Source organism: Macaca mulatta, chromosome 8 (genome assembly GCF_049350105.2).
Source record: "Macaca mulatta isolate MMU2019108-1 chromosome 8, T2T-MMU8v2.0, whole genome shotgun sequence".
Taxonomy (NCBI): domain Eukaryota; kingdom Metazoa; phylum Chordata; class Mammalia; order Primates; family Cercopithecidae; genus Macaca; species Macaca mulatta.
Window position 1 is genome coordinate 111,746,564 of NC_133413.1, and position 15,943 is coordinate 111,762,506.

A 15,943-nucleotide genomic window follows, 5' to 3' on the forward strand; every position below is an offset into this window, starting at 1 on the left:
GGGAGGTTGCCATATTGATGCCATACTTAATGCAGACACTAGATAGACATAGCTCTCTATAACCCAGAACACCTAGGCTCAAGCACCCCTCCTGATTCAGCCTCCTGAGTAGCTGAATCTACTGAGTAGCTGGGACTACAGGTGCACACCACCAAACTCAGTCCAAATGCTTTTTTTTTTTTTTTTGAGACAGAGTCTCACTGTCACCAGGCTGGAGTGCAGTGGCGCAATCTTGGCTCACTGAAACCTCCGACTCCCTGGTTCAAGCGATTTTCCTGCCTCAGCCTCCTGAGTAGCTGGGATTACAGGCACATGCCACCACACACAGCTAATTTTTGTATTTTTAGGAGAGACAGAGTTTCACCATGTTGCCCAGGATGGTCTCGATCCCCCGACTTCATGATCTGCCCGCCTCAGCCTCCCAACCAAATGCATTTTTTTTACAATGCTATAATAATGGGCATTAAAATCAGTGTTCTGTTTTACTTTATATTTCTACCTAGCCTTCACAGAATCTATCTGAAGGCTAGATATTATTTATTGAAAAATAGATTGGCTTTATCGTAATTGTTCCTTAGATTTTACATTTTCTTGCATCCAGTCTTCCACTAGTGGACTGGCACTGGACAGATCAGTGTTGTATGAGATCCATGGTACAGTTCTAGGAAAGGGACTGAGTCACGCGGCAGGGTAGCTCTCTCTGATGAAGCTGGCTCATATCAAGGGTGTCTTCTCGGGTATCTGGCCTGAAGCTAATTGCATGTCAATCAGGCAATGCACTGTATCATAGATAAGATTCTGGTTGCAAAAATCAGTATCTCAGTAGAGTTAAATTTAGCAAGAAAGAGATGTTTATAGTAAAGACAAAGGGGTGTTTGATGGCATAGAAGAGATTCTCCAGGCAGACCTCAGGGAGGGCCTGGACTTGCAAAGCCATCAGAAGCCTGTCCCATTTCTCCTCTGTACACACATCTGCTTCATGCTCTCTCTCTCTCTCTCTATATATATATATACACACACACACACACACACACTAGTTATATGTGTATACCTAGTACCTTCTGGAGGCCAACGCTGTTACTACTATATATGATGTATCCCTGCCCCGTCCAAGGTCAGCCCCTCCAACTGTACCCTGCATCCTATTCCTTCTCACCTTCTCAAGGACATGACTCCTGAAACTCTCCCCTCCCTATCTTGCATCTCAATTTCCTCCATCATTCATGTCATTTTGTTTGTCAGCAAACACGTTCCAGTATCTTCCAACTTAAAGCAAATAACAAACTACCCTTAGCACCATGCCTTTCTCCATTTAACACCCAATCTCTCTGCTCTTCTTGACTGACCTCAAAAATCTCAAGAGAATTGTCTGTATTGTTGTCTTCATTTCCTCATCCTTCCTTCTCTTCTCAGTCTTTCTAGTTGGATTTGCATCCTTCCAATTCCACTAAAATGTATCTGGTTAAGATCATGATGACCTACATCTGCCACATCTGTATCCTCCTTTAACCCAGCCTTTCAGAAATATTCCATATGGCTGGCTGTTCCTTTCCTGAAACATTCTCTTCTCTTGGACTTGAGGATACCCTGTACACTAGATCCTCTGGCATGCTATTCAGATCCCCGCTGCAGGACCAAGGAACTCGTTGCTCTGGCTGCCAGCATTGTTGGTGACTGACAGCTCAGGGCTAAGTCTATCTCTAGGAATTATCCTTATATGGAGGAAGCTGACTTGACTAAACGTATGCCCCTGTTGCAAGAATAGCCTGCACCTAAGGACTGGTTGATACAGAGGTACGAGTTCCAGCTCCCCCATGTCAGTTTGGGACAATTCTAAAGGATCATGCCAGCTCCAGAGCTGCCCTTTGGATGGGCTGAGGCTCCACTGTAACAGGATCACATTTCAAGCCTCTCTCTGCCCCATCCTGATCCCCTTACTTCCTTATAGGTGCTGTTCCTGTGGCCTTGCCAAATCTCTCTCTCTCTCTCTCTCCCTCTCAAACTTTGTTCCCAGAGACCTGCCCTAATATGCCGAAGTCTCCTGGTTTTCCTACAATCTCATTGTCTGTTGCCTAAATATCTCACAAGTTCATTTAACTGATTGTTTTTTCTGTCTCAACAACTTTAAAATACCTCTTAATTTTTTTATTTGACTTTATATTTTGACCAGCTTAGGTTCGTAGAAAAATTGAGCAGAAGGTACAGAGATACTCCGCCTACCCCCGCCGCCACACATGCTCCACATCTCCCAATGTCAACCTTCCCCACAAAGTGGTACATTTGTTGCAATCGATGAACCTGCATTGGCATGTCATTACCACCCAGAGCCCCTAGTTTACATTAGGGCTTACTGTTGATGGGCAATCTATGGGTTTGGGCAAATGTACTATGGCATGTATCTACCATTACAGTATCATAAAAAGTATTTTTACTGCCCTAAAAATCCTCTGTGCTCTGCCTATTCATCCCTCCCTCTCCTAACCTTTAGCAACCACTGATCTTTTCATTCTCTCCAGTGTGGCCTTTTCCAGACTGTTACACAACTGAAATTGTACAGTATATAGCCTTCTCACATTGTCTTCTTTCCCTTAGTAATATGCATTTAAGTTTCCTTCATGTCTTTTCATGAAAACACATTTTTCTTTCTCCCCCTCACTCCTTCTGTTCTTCACCTTCTTTTCTTTGTTTGTATTATCTGGCTGTTATACAGGTGCTAAATAGAGAGCTGATAAGTTAGTGGTCCCACTCCCTAATGGTTTTTTTAGAAACAAACACACTTGCCAATGACTGTGTTCAGGTTTTCTGAAATCTAAGGGAGAAGGAAATTACAGAATGGATTTTATCCACTGGGTCAAGTGAAATTAATGCAGCAGCAACTGACTCATTTGTTCTTCTATAATTAGGTAAATAGAATTTACCCGTGGGTACAAGTCTGAAGACTTGATACACCAATCAAACCAGTAATTGTGAAATTATATATGTACTTTGCTACTATTTTGTTGTAAGTACATTTCATTCTTCTCTTGATTCAACTCTAAAACAAAGAAGTAAAAGACCAAATGTTTGGATTTGCCACAGCTGTAAACTTCTCACTGCGGAAGGGGGAAGTAGAGCATTTTTTCACAAAGAGCTTCATCACCTGAGACATCAAGAGGAAACTGGATTCCTAGACAATTGCATCCAAATGAGATTACCTAGAAAATCAGAAATTACATAATGTACATTTTGTATCCTATTGCGTATTAAATGTACATATACAACCATTGTTGGTCTTTTAGTTTTGACAAACAGACCATGGATAGGTAAGATGCTAACATTAGGAGAAGCTGGATGAAGAGTATAGGGGACCTCCCTGCATTGTCTTTGTGACTTCTCTACAAATCTAAAATTGAGAGTTTAAATAATACACAGTTTCATAGATAAGCTGTTGAGAGAACGTACCTCAGTGATGTTGAAATTGGGTATTTGGTGACTCCAGCCCTTCAGAGGTTAATGGTGAACACTGAAGTCAGAGAAAAAGTCTTTGAGCAGTTAAAAGCTTTCATAAACTTCTCATAGATAAGGCAGAACTGTCTTCAGGCCTGCTGGCAACACCTATGCATGAAAATACTGAAAAGACTGGAAGCTGCTGAGAAACACTGACTAGAGCAAGCAGTACCGAAAGGAAAACTACCAAAAAGTGCACAGCTGTTTGGGGGACATTTGGTATAGCGGAGAATGATCCTATATACTTCAAGAAGTGAAGCTGAATTATAACACATATCTCAATGGAGGGCATTCATAATGATGTTCTTGGATGACAAAGAAAGTTGGAAGCTATTTTTGGCTTAAGCAGGAAATACTGCTTAAAAGTTTCTGCTCTTTTCTGCTCAGACACCCTCAGAAATGCAGTGCAGATGGGAGAGAATGGGCTTTGGAGTTGACATCCTAGCCCATCTGACCTTGGGCAAATTCCTTAGTCTTTTTGAGTCTCTCCTTCTATGAAATAAGAATAATGATACATATCCTTCAAAGATTGCTGTGAAGATGCCATATTAGAATCTTTATAAAACAGCTAGCAAAAGCCTGGCACTCAGCAGGTATGAAGGGTTCAGAGAGATAACAAATGCACACCTGAGACTGAGTCCCGCTGCTCAGATCACCTCTCCGGCTGTGGCACTTTAAGGCCCCCTCTCCATTCTGTCTCTGAGGACAGGATGGTTTTATATGGGCCAGGTCAATGACTTTGATAGGTCACAGTGATCAGGATGAAAATTATTGGGTGAAGAGCCAGTAGGTTACGAGGAGCCCTGGCATCTTTGTGGTCCTGCCTTTTGCGCTTGACTTTCTGTCATCTTCCCTCTGCCTCCTTTCTCCCTCTTGGAGACCCCATAAGGCTGGTAGAGAAGACAGGTCTGGGGCCTCCACTGGCCTCTAGCTCCAAGAAGGGTTGCTCAGACCAGCTTTACTCTGAGTCTTCAGGAGAAACACTTTTTCAGTAGATAGACTTTTCTTTTGAGTAATCTTCCTGATTTTTCTTACCATAAAAGTAGTAACCTCTAGAGGACCAAGATCAGAGGTAAGGAAGCTATTAGCCTGGTCTCAACCTAGGCCCAGTGGGCCTGCCCATTATGGGAGAGAGACTCTTCTGCTCCATGAGGTCCATCCTCATGCAGAGCCAACGGTCCCAGGGGGCCATCTGCACAGCTCCGAGAATCCTCAGTGTAGGCAGCTAGTGGAGGATTCTCTCAAGACTAAGGGTCCTTTAGGCCCCTCCAACCTGCAGTCATTACTTGACTCCCTAGAGGGTGATCTTTTACCTGCTCTGGCTTTCAGAACCAGTTCATATCCCTGGTCTGGGCTAAGCCCTGGCTTCTCAGTGTCTCCATCCCCATACTGTCCTCCAAGCCATGCCTTGAAAGACCTGATCTTGGCCTATTGCTTTGTGTCTATGTTTCAGTGCCCTGGTGAGAAAAGCATACCCTACATCATAGAAAAGTCTCTGTTCAAAAGGACTTAAAGACAAGAAATGATGCTCAAACAAAAAGTTACCAGGTATCATTCCAGGTGCTGTGGCTCATGCCTGTAATCCCAGCACTTTGGGAGGCTGAGGCGGGTGGATCATGAGGTCAGGAGTATGAGACCAGCCTGGCCAACATAGTGAAACTCTGTCTTTACTAAAAATACAAAAATTAGCCAGGTATGGTGGTGTGAGCCTGTAGTCCCAGCTACTTGGGAGGCTGAGGCAAGAGAATTGCTTGAACCCGAGAGGCAAAAGTTGTGGTGAGCCAAGATCATACCACTACCCTCCAGCCTAGGCAACAGAGTGAGACTCCATCTCAAAAAAAAAAAAAGTATAAATATGAGCTGTCATGTGAATCAAGACATAAATGACGACAGTAGTCATGCGTATTTTTTCTGACTGTCCTTGCATGAGTTGGAGATTTAGAAAATAGAACTTTTTGAATTTGGCCTGTTTTCCTTGAAAGTGCCCATCTCATTCTACCTCTTGCCTGACTATTGATTTCCTGAGGCCCTGCTCATATGTTCCCACCTGCCTCGTCCTGGGACTTAGATCTGAGGAGATCAGCCACTTCCCCACACACTTTAAACCAATTTGCAGCTGCCTGGCCATCATTTCTGATAAAAAATGTACTGTGTCTTTTCAAGTCTAAAAATAGGGTAATAATAACCTATAAGATTTTGTTGATAGCCAGTGTCCTGGTTTGAACTACTTATAAAACAGAAGGCAACATCCAAACAAACTGAGCCATGAAGTTGTAAGTCTCATCTCCTAAGGAAATGGTGACATTCAGCTCATCTCCTTTCTTGGAAGGAGGGACAGGTTCCCTCACCTTCTCCCCTCTCCCTTGTCAGGTCCCTTCCCATAGTTTAGTGGCTTCCTTACTCCTGACAGCCCCTTTCATTTGCCCCTTTCCCATCAGGTTCACCCTTCATGGTGTGACCTGTCCTCCCCTCCAAACAGTTGCTGAGCTCTTTGACCCCCAAGGGTACGCTTGCCAACATCCCAACATCTAGCTTTCATTAATCAGAACCAGACTAGGCATGGTAACTAGTCTGGAAGGGGAGAGTGAATAGACTTTTTTTTTTTTTCATTCTCTCTTAGGGCCAAGTGTGGATAAACGATGCAGGAAGATGAGAATTCTGTCTCAGCCAAGCAGTGAGCAATTGTCAGTGCATATCGGAAAGGTGAACCCAATGAAAGGCTTTGGGACATCAAGCCCCACGTGCAAAATATGAACCTATGGGAGAAACTAACTGGAAACATGAAGTAATCACTATGTACAGTTCAGATGCTAAAAATAGGGCAAAACCGAGAGGATAACACATTTGTCTTCAGCATTCCTTTCTTCACCTTCCTCCATCCCTTCTTTACCAGGACTGGAGCCCTGCTTGCTTGGTCTGTCCCACCTGCCTGAAAGCTGGTCCCATAAGTTCGTTTTCATTATGGGAAGAGAGAACCCCAAACACTTGGTAGTGCTTGAGTCAGAGGAATGAATGATTAATGGAGAATTTAAAAGATCCTTACTGTTTATTTATTTGAATTTAACATGGCCCAGGATATGGAGAGTGGGACTTAGTTACTACAGGCTGACTGCTGTTGGTTTCTTCTGTGTGCCTAGTTGGCCCAAAGAAAGGTGGCAGCCTGGACACTTGCAGAGACACTCTGGGCTGCCAAATCATGAGGGTGAGACTCTTTGAATCCTTAACCATTTTCATTTCATTTCCCAAATCTTCAGTTCAACATACTGGAGATACCAACATGGCTAAGACTCTTCTCTGTCCTTGAGGATCTCATGGTCAATCTGGAAGCAGACAGAGAGCTACATTTTCTATGAATGGTGCAGCAGGACTAACTCAAGATAGGACAACCATGGGAAGAATAGAAAGGGGGACAACCAGATGGAAAAGGACTATAGGAGAGTCCTCTTCTCCAAGTTATCCTGAGCCTGGCTTAGGAAATTTTAAGTCCTGTCCATCTGAGCCTCTAGAGCTTCACCTGGGTGGGAGGATGGAATAGGGCAGAAACCTAGCCGGTCCCCTTCACCTTTCTTGGGGGAGCATTCTTTTGGGAAAGTCACCTTCCCTTCCCACAAGTTTCCCCTGCCACTTCACTACATAATCCTTAGGCTTCCTGGCCCTAAGGCCTGCTGTGATTCTGTTGAAGGTCAATTGACTCTCTCCTCGACATTTGAACTAGAATTCTTTAGGGAGGCACTGGGGCATTTTATCAAGAATGTTCTATACAAAGGCTGAGCAATAACTGTGTTTGGGTAACATTACCAGGCTGTCAGCACTAGCCAAATGCTTGGTCTATGGTGGCCAGAATTTGGAAGATGGATAAATCCATGTTGCCTCCCTCCTCTGTCTACACTGGCCTCTGGACAAAATGCAAGATCCTGCAGTTCCTTGAACTGTTATCCCCCAAATGCTCCATGTGTTCTTGATTCTTCCTTTCACTACCGACCTTCCTTTCATGTGCCTTTCAAAACATTTATTTATGGGGATCAAACTCTTCTGCATCCGCTACTTGATATGCACAAAACTTCCTCTCCTTTCTTAACTAAAACCTGGCTCTCTCCCAGGGACTACCTTTCTGCTGTCCATTTAAGGGAAGATGGCTCCTCTGCCTCCCCTATTTGCTGCCTCAACACTCTCAAGCAAACCCCTCCTCCTTTCAGACTTGCGGCATTTGACCTGGCTCTCTGGGACTCATTGAGGTCATCTATAGATTATCCACTCATTTCCTTCCAGTCACTGAGGACCTTGTCTTCTGGCTCACACTTTTCCTTTCCCCCTAGATCCTACCATCATCATAGGGACCTGCCACATCACATGTCTAAATAGCTTTGTAGAAAACCTGTTCAGCATCTTAGCATCCAGGTTTCTGATGCCCCCAGTCCCAGCAGTCTTTCCCATACAGTTTTGGTAGTCTGCCTTCAGGACACACGGGAGAACTTCCATCCCTCTTCCCTCCTTCACTCCCTCCCTCTTCCCTCCTTCATTCCCTCCCTCTTCCCTTCTTTACTCCCTCCCTCTTCCCTCCTTCATTCCCTCCCTCTTCCCTCTCATCTCCCTTTCTCCCTCCTTTCTTTCCTTTCTTCTTGCCTTCCCAAATTTATTGAAGGTCTCTGCTGAGCACTGCGATCAGCACCGAACTCCAACAACAGGAGACAAAAAGGCAAACTCATAGGTGTATCCAAGTGTTCTAGGTCTGGGATAGTAGTCCCCTCAGTGGTTCTTCCTCATCTGTGTGGAGCCAGAGTGCCCACCCAAGTTCGAGGGTGCTTATCCTCCCCTGCTGTCTCTATTATACTCACTTTTTGGTGCTCTTATCTGGTCTGAAGGCTTTACATATCACCTTATACTGATACCTCCCAAATTCGCATTTCGAGCCTGAACCTGTTCCCTAAACTCCAGTCTTGTATGACGGCTTGACATCACCACATAACATATCTCAAAACAAATTCTTCATTCTCAACTTTCCCATTTCCCTCTCCATACCTCCAATGTGCTCCTCCTCCAGGCTTTAGGTCAATAAAATGGCAACTCCCTCCTTCCAAGCCCGGGAGAGAACCTTGGGGTCATCCCTGACTCCAGTCCTTCTCTCACATCCACTTTCAATCCACCAGAAATCACGTCGATTCTACCTCCAAGATATATGCTGAATCTGACCACTTCTTTCCATAGATTTACCACCATCACCTTGCCCAGGTCACCTGCATCTCTCACTTGGATGTTTGCAGGCTCCTCCTGACTGCTCTACTGACACCCATGCTTGCCCTTATACAGTCTATTATCAACACAGCAGTCAGAGGGATCCTGCTATGACCTGAGTCAGGTCCTCTCATTTTGCTACAAATGCTCCCATGCCTTCCTGTCTCACTCAGAGTAAGAGCCTACGTGCCGCGATGGCCTTCAGGTCATGATCAGCCCGACCCAACCTTGCTGCCTTACCTCCTGCTGCTGCCTCCTCATGGCCTCACCAAGCACATTCCTACCTCAAAGCCTTTGCCCTTGCTCTTCCCTTGGGATAGGACACTCTTCCATCAGAAATTTACCCAGATCCTCTTTCCCTTCCTTCACGCTTTTACTCCAATGTTGCCTTAGCAGGAAGGTCTGCCTTCATCACCTGATGAGACCAAGCAAACACCTGAGCCCACCTCCCAACACTTCTGCTTTATTACTCTCCTCACCACCTGTTGTTTAAAATATGCTTTTATTGTCTTGGTTTTGGTCTCATCCACTAGAATCCTAGCTCAATGAAGTCAGAGGCCATGTCCCCTTGATTTACAGCTGCACCTCCGGGACCGGACAGCAGGCACTCAGGGGATGTTTTTGAATGGCTCAGTGGATAGAAGTTAATTGGAGCACAGTAAGGAATTGTGAGTTGCAGTGGTCATCTAGATCTAAAATTCTCATTTTCAAGCCTTCCTTATCCATGGAATCCTTCATTGAAGTGAAACCAAAGAGTTGAAGGGGCAGAGGACAGCTGGGGAATCTGGAAGCCCATTCATTGGCTTCCCCTTTCACTTTGCAAGGAAGTTCCTAACATACCTTGGCTGAACCAAGGGTCTGAGGAGCACAATTTGAAGACCAGTGATCTAGGAGATAACATTGTGACAGTTTATAGTGGTTTAGAGACTGTGTGTCCTTTGGCTATGATTTTAGACACATTATATGCGTTCTTTTATGATGTTCTGTAATTAAATACCTTTATCTCAAAAGAAGTTCACCCTTCTTCTGAGGGAATACAATTTACTTTGTAACAATCAACTTTATGATGCAGTTTTCTGGAACACAATGTAGTAAAAAGCAGGGACTTTTTTTGGCAAGGCATCGTTGAACAAGGATCAAGGAGAAATGCTTACATTTGACTTTTTGGTAATAGGTGAAGAATTAAAAAACTAGATATTCATTTTCCAACAAACATTTCTGAGAGACTCTCTTGTGCCAGGTACCTGTGGTGCTGGAGAGTCTGCTGAGAACAAGGATGGGAGTCATTGCTCTGCAAAGCTTACATTTCAGAGGGTCAAGAAGATAGAAGACACTATATGAATACATGAATTATTTATTTTCAAATAGTATTGTATTCTGTAAAGAAAGTAAAAGGAGACTATGTCATAAAAACTGACTTTGGATTTGTCAAATACCCATAGATTTATTCACTGTTCATTGACCAGAGAATGAATCCAGCTAATTTCCAGATCTCAAGACTGAATAGTAAAATCCAGTGTTCAGAATGATTGTCTAGAGAAGCCGAAATATTACATTATATTCCCTATCCTCATTTCTGAGAAAGAAGGGAGTAAAAATAGTCAGGAGAGAGGGAAAAAGGAGGAAGGGAAAGATAAAGAAACTAGGTTCTAGAAAAATATTTTACAAGGTAGAGAAAATCTCATCAACCAACACATGCCACTACTAAAGAATTCCAGCTAGTCAAAAATTCACTGTCCATATAAAAGCTGCGTCTTATTGGTTTGACTATTTAGCTAGAAAAACTAGGAAATAGTATTTACATTTAGAGTCTTTACTTTTTTTTTTTTTTTTTTTTTTTTTGAGACAGGGTCTTGCTCTGCTACCCAGGCTGATGTGCAGTGGTGAGATCATAGCTCACTGGAACCTCAAACTCCTGGGCTCAAATCACTTGAGCCTCAAATCCTTCCACTTCAGCCTCCCAAGTAGTTGGAATTACGAGGCAGGACCCACCATGCCTGGCTAATTTTTAAAATATTTTGTGTAGAGATGAAGTCTTGCTATGTTGCCCAGGCTGGTCCTGAAATCCTGGCCTCAAGCAATCATTCCACCCAGGGCCTCCCGAAATGCTGGGATTACAGATGTGAACCACTGTGCCCAGCTATTTATTGTAATTATTTTTCCTGATTTAAAAAAAAAAATCATCTTCCCTATTTAACAGAGGAAATTTCACAGTGGTTTTTTATAAATATTGTTTTGGATTCAAGTATATATTCCATAATCTAGTTCCTTTAGGATTCACAAATGACATCCTTATCATCTGTGGTCTTTATATAACTGGAGATATGTCTGTAAAAATGACATATTTGTAAAACTTACAAAATATTTTAGATCAAAGTGATCCAATTTATTTCAAATGGATTCAAATTATCACTGACTTTAAAAAGAGTTCTGGGAACATCCCAGACCATATAAATTGCTTTGATTTTTCTGGATTGGCTAATAAGAGGAAAATGCTTCCTTCTCAGAGGAAGTCCAATCATGGCACATGTGGCCCAGGCAGGGCCCACGGGATTTTGATGCGATCCTCTTCCCATCCGTAAATACAGTTATCAAAGTCAGGGATAAGGACATAAGCTGAGTTTTAGGTGAAACTGAAGTTTCTCTAAAGCAAATTTCTATCATACTGGAGTCCATGATGAACACCAAGTGCTTTCTGGAATGTTCCTGATGTGGTGGCAGCAGTCTAGGCAGATATAAAATCAGAACAGTGTGACCAGTAAAATGCAGAGTTTTAAAATGTGGTTCCAATGGAGATGCTGAATGATGGTTTGGGTTTGGTTCATCCCCTCCTGTACCATCAGACACTCACATAATAAACACCACACTATAAAGAACTCTGCTTTGATCTCATTGTATGTTGACATTTCTTATATATATTGCTTAAAAAAAAAAAGTAAAGACAGATTACACTGTTAGAATACAGAACCCCCTCCTGGAGCAATCAGAACACCTCTATCTAGTATAGATGTACCTTGGCAAGAAGAGTAAACTGTTATCTCCACAGAGAGGCTAAGTCTTGGTCATGGGGAACAGGCTTAGAGCTTCCCCACTGAGTCCACACCTGGGACAATAATAGCAATAAGAAGACAATGGCAATAATTAATGACAACACCTATCGTGCCTTGAGTGCTTGCTCTGTGCTAGGCATTAAGGTGTTATGCTTAGCACATTACAGGATTATCTCCATGTATTCTTCCTCAAACCTGTGAGGGCAGTACTATTGTTATTCTGAAGTCTAAGGTGAGGAAACTCAGATTTAAACTATGCGTCTTGCCCAAGGTCCTGCAGGGCTCCTAAGTGACAGATATTTGAAATGTAGTCTATCTGATTGCAGAGCCTGAATCCTTAACCACTAACCTCTACACAGTCCAAGGTCAATAAATGTAACCGTCATGAGCAGTAGAGGCTGGGTTAACTGCCTGAGTCAGAGACAGAAATATCAGGGTCTGCTAAGAAGACGGTGAAGAAAGAGTACAGCAATTTCGAATGTACTCATCAGTTCATTAATGGTCATTTTTACATGCTTGCTATTTGTTCAGCTAAGCTATCTCCACTCATGAGCGCTTTAATTCCTTCAGCAAACATTTACTGAGTGCTTCATCCTGGAGATATAAAGATAAGCAAGTGTCTGTCCCCAGAAGCTCCAGCCTAGGAGAGAAGTTGTGCTGATAGATATCAAAGAAAATCATCACTAACCCAAGCAAAGAAACAAACAAATCAAATCCCACCAACACTGGGGGCTAGTTCCTTTTGGATTCTCTGGACTGCTCCCTTGCCACTTACAGAGCCCCGTGGGAGAGGCAGCTTGCCTATGCCTGTGTGAGGGAAACGGATTTCTAAGCTCCTGCTGTTGATGCGTGCTGCCAAATGGTGCAGATCTGCAGGAGACGGCACTTTGTTATTTATTAGCGAGTTGTGGACATTTAAAGATAGACCCAGATCTTAGTGGAGGGAATGAAGACTGAAGCTGCTCTACATGAGTACTTAGCAGGAATTGGGGTTGGCAAGTGGAAAGAAGATGGGCATGCGTTGATGGGCTTCCAGGTGAGACAGGCCCTGAGACAGCACAGAAATCTAAGGAGGCTCTCTGGAGGGATAGAGCTGAAGGCAGACAATGGGTGAGAGAAATTTTAGGACACTATTATTTCACACATACTTTTAAATTGCTTCCTGTATTATAATTGACTGCGACTGAATTTTTTTCTCCCCGAATTTTTAGTAAATGTCTGACATGCTGGTGTTTCTTGGGGGAAGGAGTGGGAAGAGCTGCTTTGAGCACCCAGGAAGGAGCAGGGAAGATGAATGCAGAAATGAGACCTGCAGCCCACATGTGGTCACAGAAACCTTGTAGAGGGGAGCTCAGCTTGCCAGGCTACCATGGTGATAAGATGTGCGCGGAGGACCAGGAGTCAGGCCAGAGCTGAGAGGGCGGAGTCACCTGCTGAAGCAGAAGCACTTCTGAAGTCTGGTTGACTGGGGTTACTCTAGAGACCCTACACTTGGGGGCAGAGGAGGCAATTTGAACTGTAAACTAGGATCTGTGAAGCATCTGGCATGTGCCCGGCATATCAGTCACAGCAAAGTGGGAGAGAGGAACACAGATGCAGACCGTTTCAGTGATCCAGTAAGTGCAGAGAGCACAAAGCGGGGCCTTCAACAACTGTGAGGACTCCCTGGATGAGATTGTGCCCAGGTTGGGCCTTGAAGGATGAGCCAGAGTAGCCTAACAGAGAAAAGGGGCAGGAGCATCTGGGCAAATGGAAGAGAGAAACAGAGCTCCATGGGTAAGGAACAGCAAGGTCTGTGGGAGGAATAACCAGGAGGGCTGCAGGGCTGAGAGTCAGCAGGGCTGGGGGAGAGATGGGAGGAGGAGTGGGTAGAGGCCAGGTCGTGGCAGGTAGGTGTGTCCTGGGGAGGTTGGCCTTCTCTCAGGCTCTGTCCCTGAACTCCCTATAAGACTGGGAATCTGCTGCCCGCAATGCTGAGGATAATCTCCCTGTTTCTCTCTCTGGTGCTCTGCAAGTGTCCATTCCACCCTCTCCCAGGATATCTGCTTTCTCTGGTGTGCATTACATGTAGAAGGCAGAAGATTGACAACTAAATCTCTGTGGTTTTACATTGGTCTCACCATCTGGCTATCTCTCGTCTCATCTCCTCTCTCTGCTTCTCCTTTTCCTTGTTCTATTCCTCCGTTTCTCCTTCTCCCTTCTCCTCCTCTTCTTTTTCTTGTTCTTCTTCTCCTCCTCCTTCTTCCTGTTCCTCTTCTGTCATTCTCTCTCCTTTCCTCCCCTCAATCCCACCCCACACACTCCCTGGGAATAGGCTGTGATTGATTATCTGTGGGTCAAATGGACATCTGTAGTCCAGTCGACTGGGCCCAGGGTGCAGGGTCATGACTGCCCCTGCCATGCAGTCGATAAGCATGACAGCCAGGAGCCCACTTCTTGTGAATGAATGTAGGGTGGGAAGTTAAGAGGATATCGCAAGTTGGGCAAACTCCCCAGAGCAGTCTCTTCTGGAAAGGGCCGTCTCTGTTGCTCCTTTGTATCTGCACATTTCACACAGTGCTGAGTACCCCTGTGTGATTCTTAGAAGCTGCAGACTGGTTGATCGATGGCAGAAGCATCTTCACATCGGGGAGGAAAACCTACCAGAGCAGGGATAATAAAATCAATTACAAGGCAGTATTTGAGGACCGCGATTTCTCATCCTCAGGTGGCCCTGGACACAGAGCAGGCTACTCAATAGATGGTCTTGACGCTGCAGCTCCAGTGTTTTTCTGTCTTCATCCCTCCTGTTTCCTGCCCTTTTCGTTTCTACAATTCAGAGTACAAACCTCCATTCTTCATTAGCACATTGCTCTGTCCCTTCCAGTCTCCCTATATCAGGGTCCTAGAGGGAAGGAAGAAAAGCAGAGTGGGCAGCGCCACAAGACCTTAATCTGGTTTTGGCCTCAGCACAATCTACCTCTGGGACCTTGGGCCAATTATTTGATCTCTCGTAGCTTTTATTTTCTCAGCTACTTAAAAAAAAAAAAAAAAAAAAGAGGCTATGATGGTTTGCAGTTATTTCCAGGAGGCTTAGGAATCTGCAGAAGTGTTTCATGGGCAGCCACAGGCAGGAAGGTTCACGAGAGATTCAATCCTCACATCAACGACAGGGCACCTAAGATTTTACAGTAACAGGTTTAAGATTGAAAGCTTTACTGCAAAACAGGACCGGTTGATCTCTAAGACTCTTTTTTTCTTAAGAATTTTGTTAGGTGGCAAGGAAAGTGTTAACAGAAGCCTTTAAAAGAGAATGGTCTGCTTTTCTCTCATATAGAAGAAATATGGTCAGGCTAGCTGCCCCATAATATCAGCAATGGCCCTGGCCTCCTTCTTCCTTCTTAATCCACCATCTTTAGCACTGGCTTAGCATTGGCTACTGGCTTCCATTCTCACACTTGCTATATATACATATGTATTTTTGACACAGGGCCTCACTCTATTGTTCAGGCTGGAATGCAGTGGTATGATCTCAGCTTACTGCAGCCTCTGCCTCCTGGGTTCAAGCAATTCTCTTGCCTCAGCCTCCCGAGTAGCTGGGACTAAAGGCGTGAGCCACCATGCCCAGTTAATTTTTGTATTTTCAGTAGAGTTGGGGTTTCACCATGTTGGCCAGCCTGGTCTTGAACTCCTGACCTCAAGTGATCCACCCACCTTGGCCTCCCAAAGTGCTGGGATTACAGGCGTGAGCCACTGTGCCTGGCCACCACACTTGCTGTATATTTACTGAACACTTATCTATATGTGCTTGAATGCCCACATATACAAAAATCCAGAGATCTCCAGGAATTTCTCCAAGCACCCTGTCTGTGAAGTTTTCTATAGGCAGAGTGAGAAATTCTCACCCCTGGGTACTTTTCTACTTTGTTTATATCTGTCAAGCATTATGTTTAGCACATTGTATTATATGTCATCTCTAATGTGTCACGTGGGCCTGAGCTCCATGACAATGACATCATGTCTCACTCCTCTTTGGGTTCCTGGTGCCCAACCCCGTCCTCAGCATCCAGCAGGCATGGCTGGGTGGACGGGGGAGTGAATGGATGAGTCAACGCATCATTCCGTCTTCAACTTCCCAAGCCCATCCGTAACAAATGAGAATTTGGTTATTTGGTCATATTTGTTCCCAAGGAGGA

General features: G+C 44.3%; 1 protein-coding gene and 1 long non-coding RNA gene across 4 annotated transcripts in view; one reads left to right on the forward strand and one right to left on the reverse strand.

Moving 5' to 3' along the window:
* Positions 1-15,943, reverse strand: part of LOC114680429 (uncharacterized) — a 141,286-nt gene that overhangs the window by 53,613 nt on the left and 71,730 nt on the right. The gene's annotated exons all lie outside the window — the stretch shown is intronic.
* LOC114680314 (uncharacterized) overlaps positions 1-15,943 on the forward strand; it is a 31,929-nt gene that overhangs the window by 598 nt on the left and 15,388 nt on the right. The gene's annotated exons all lie outside the window — the stretch shown is intronic.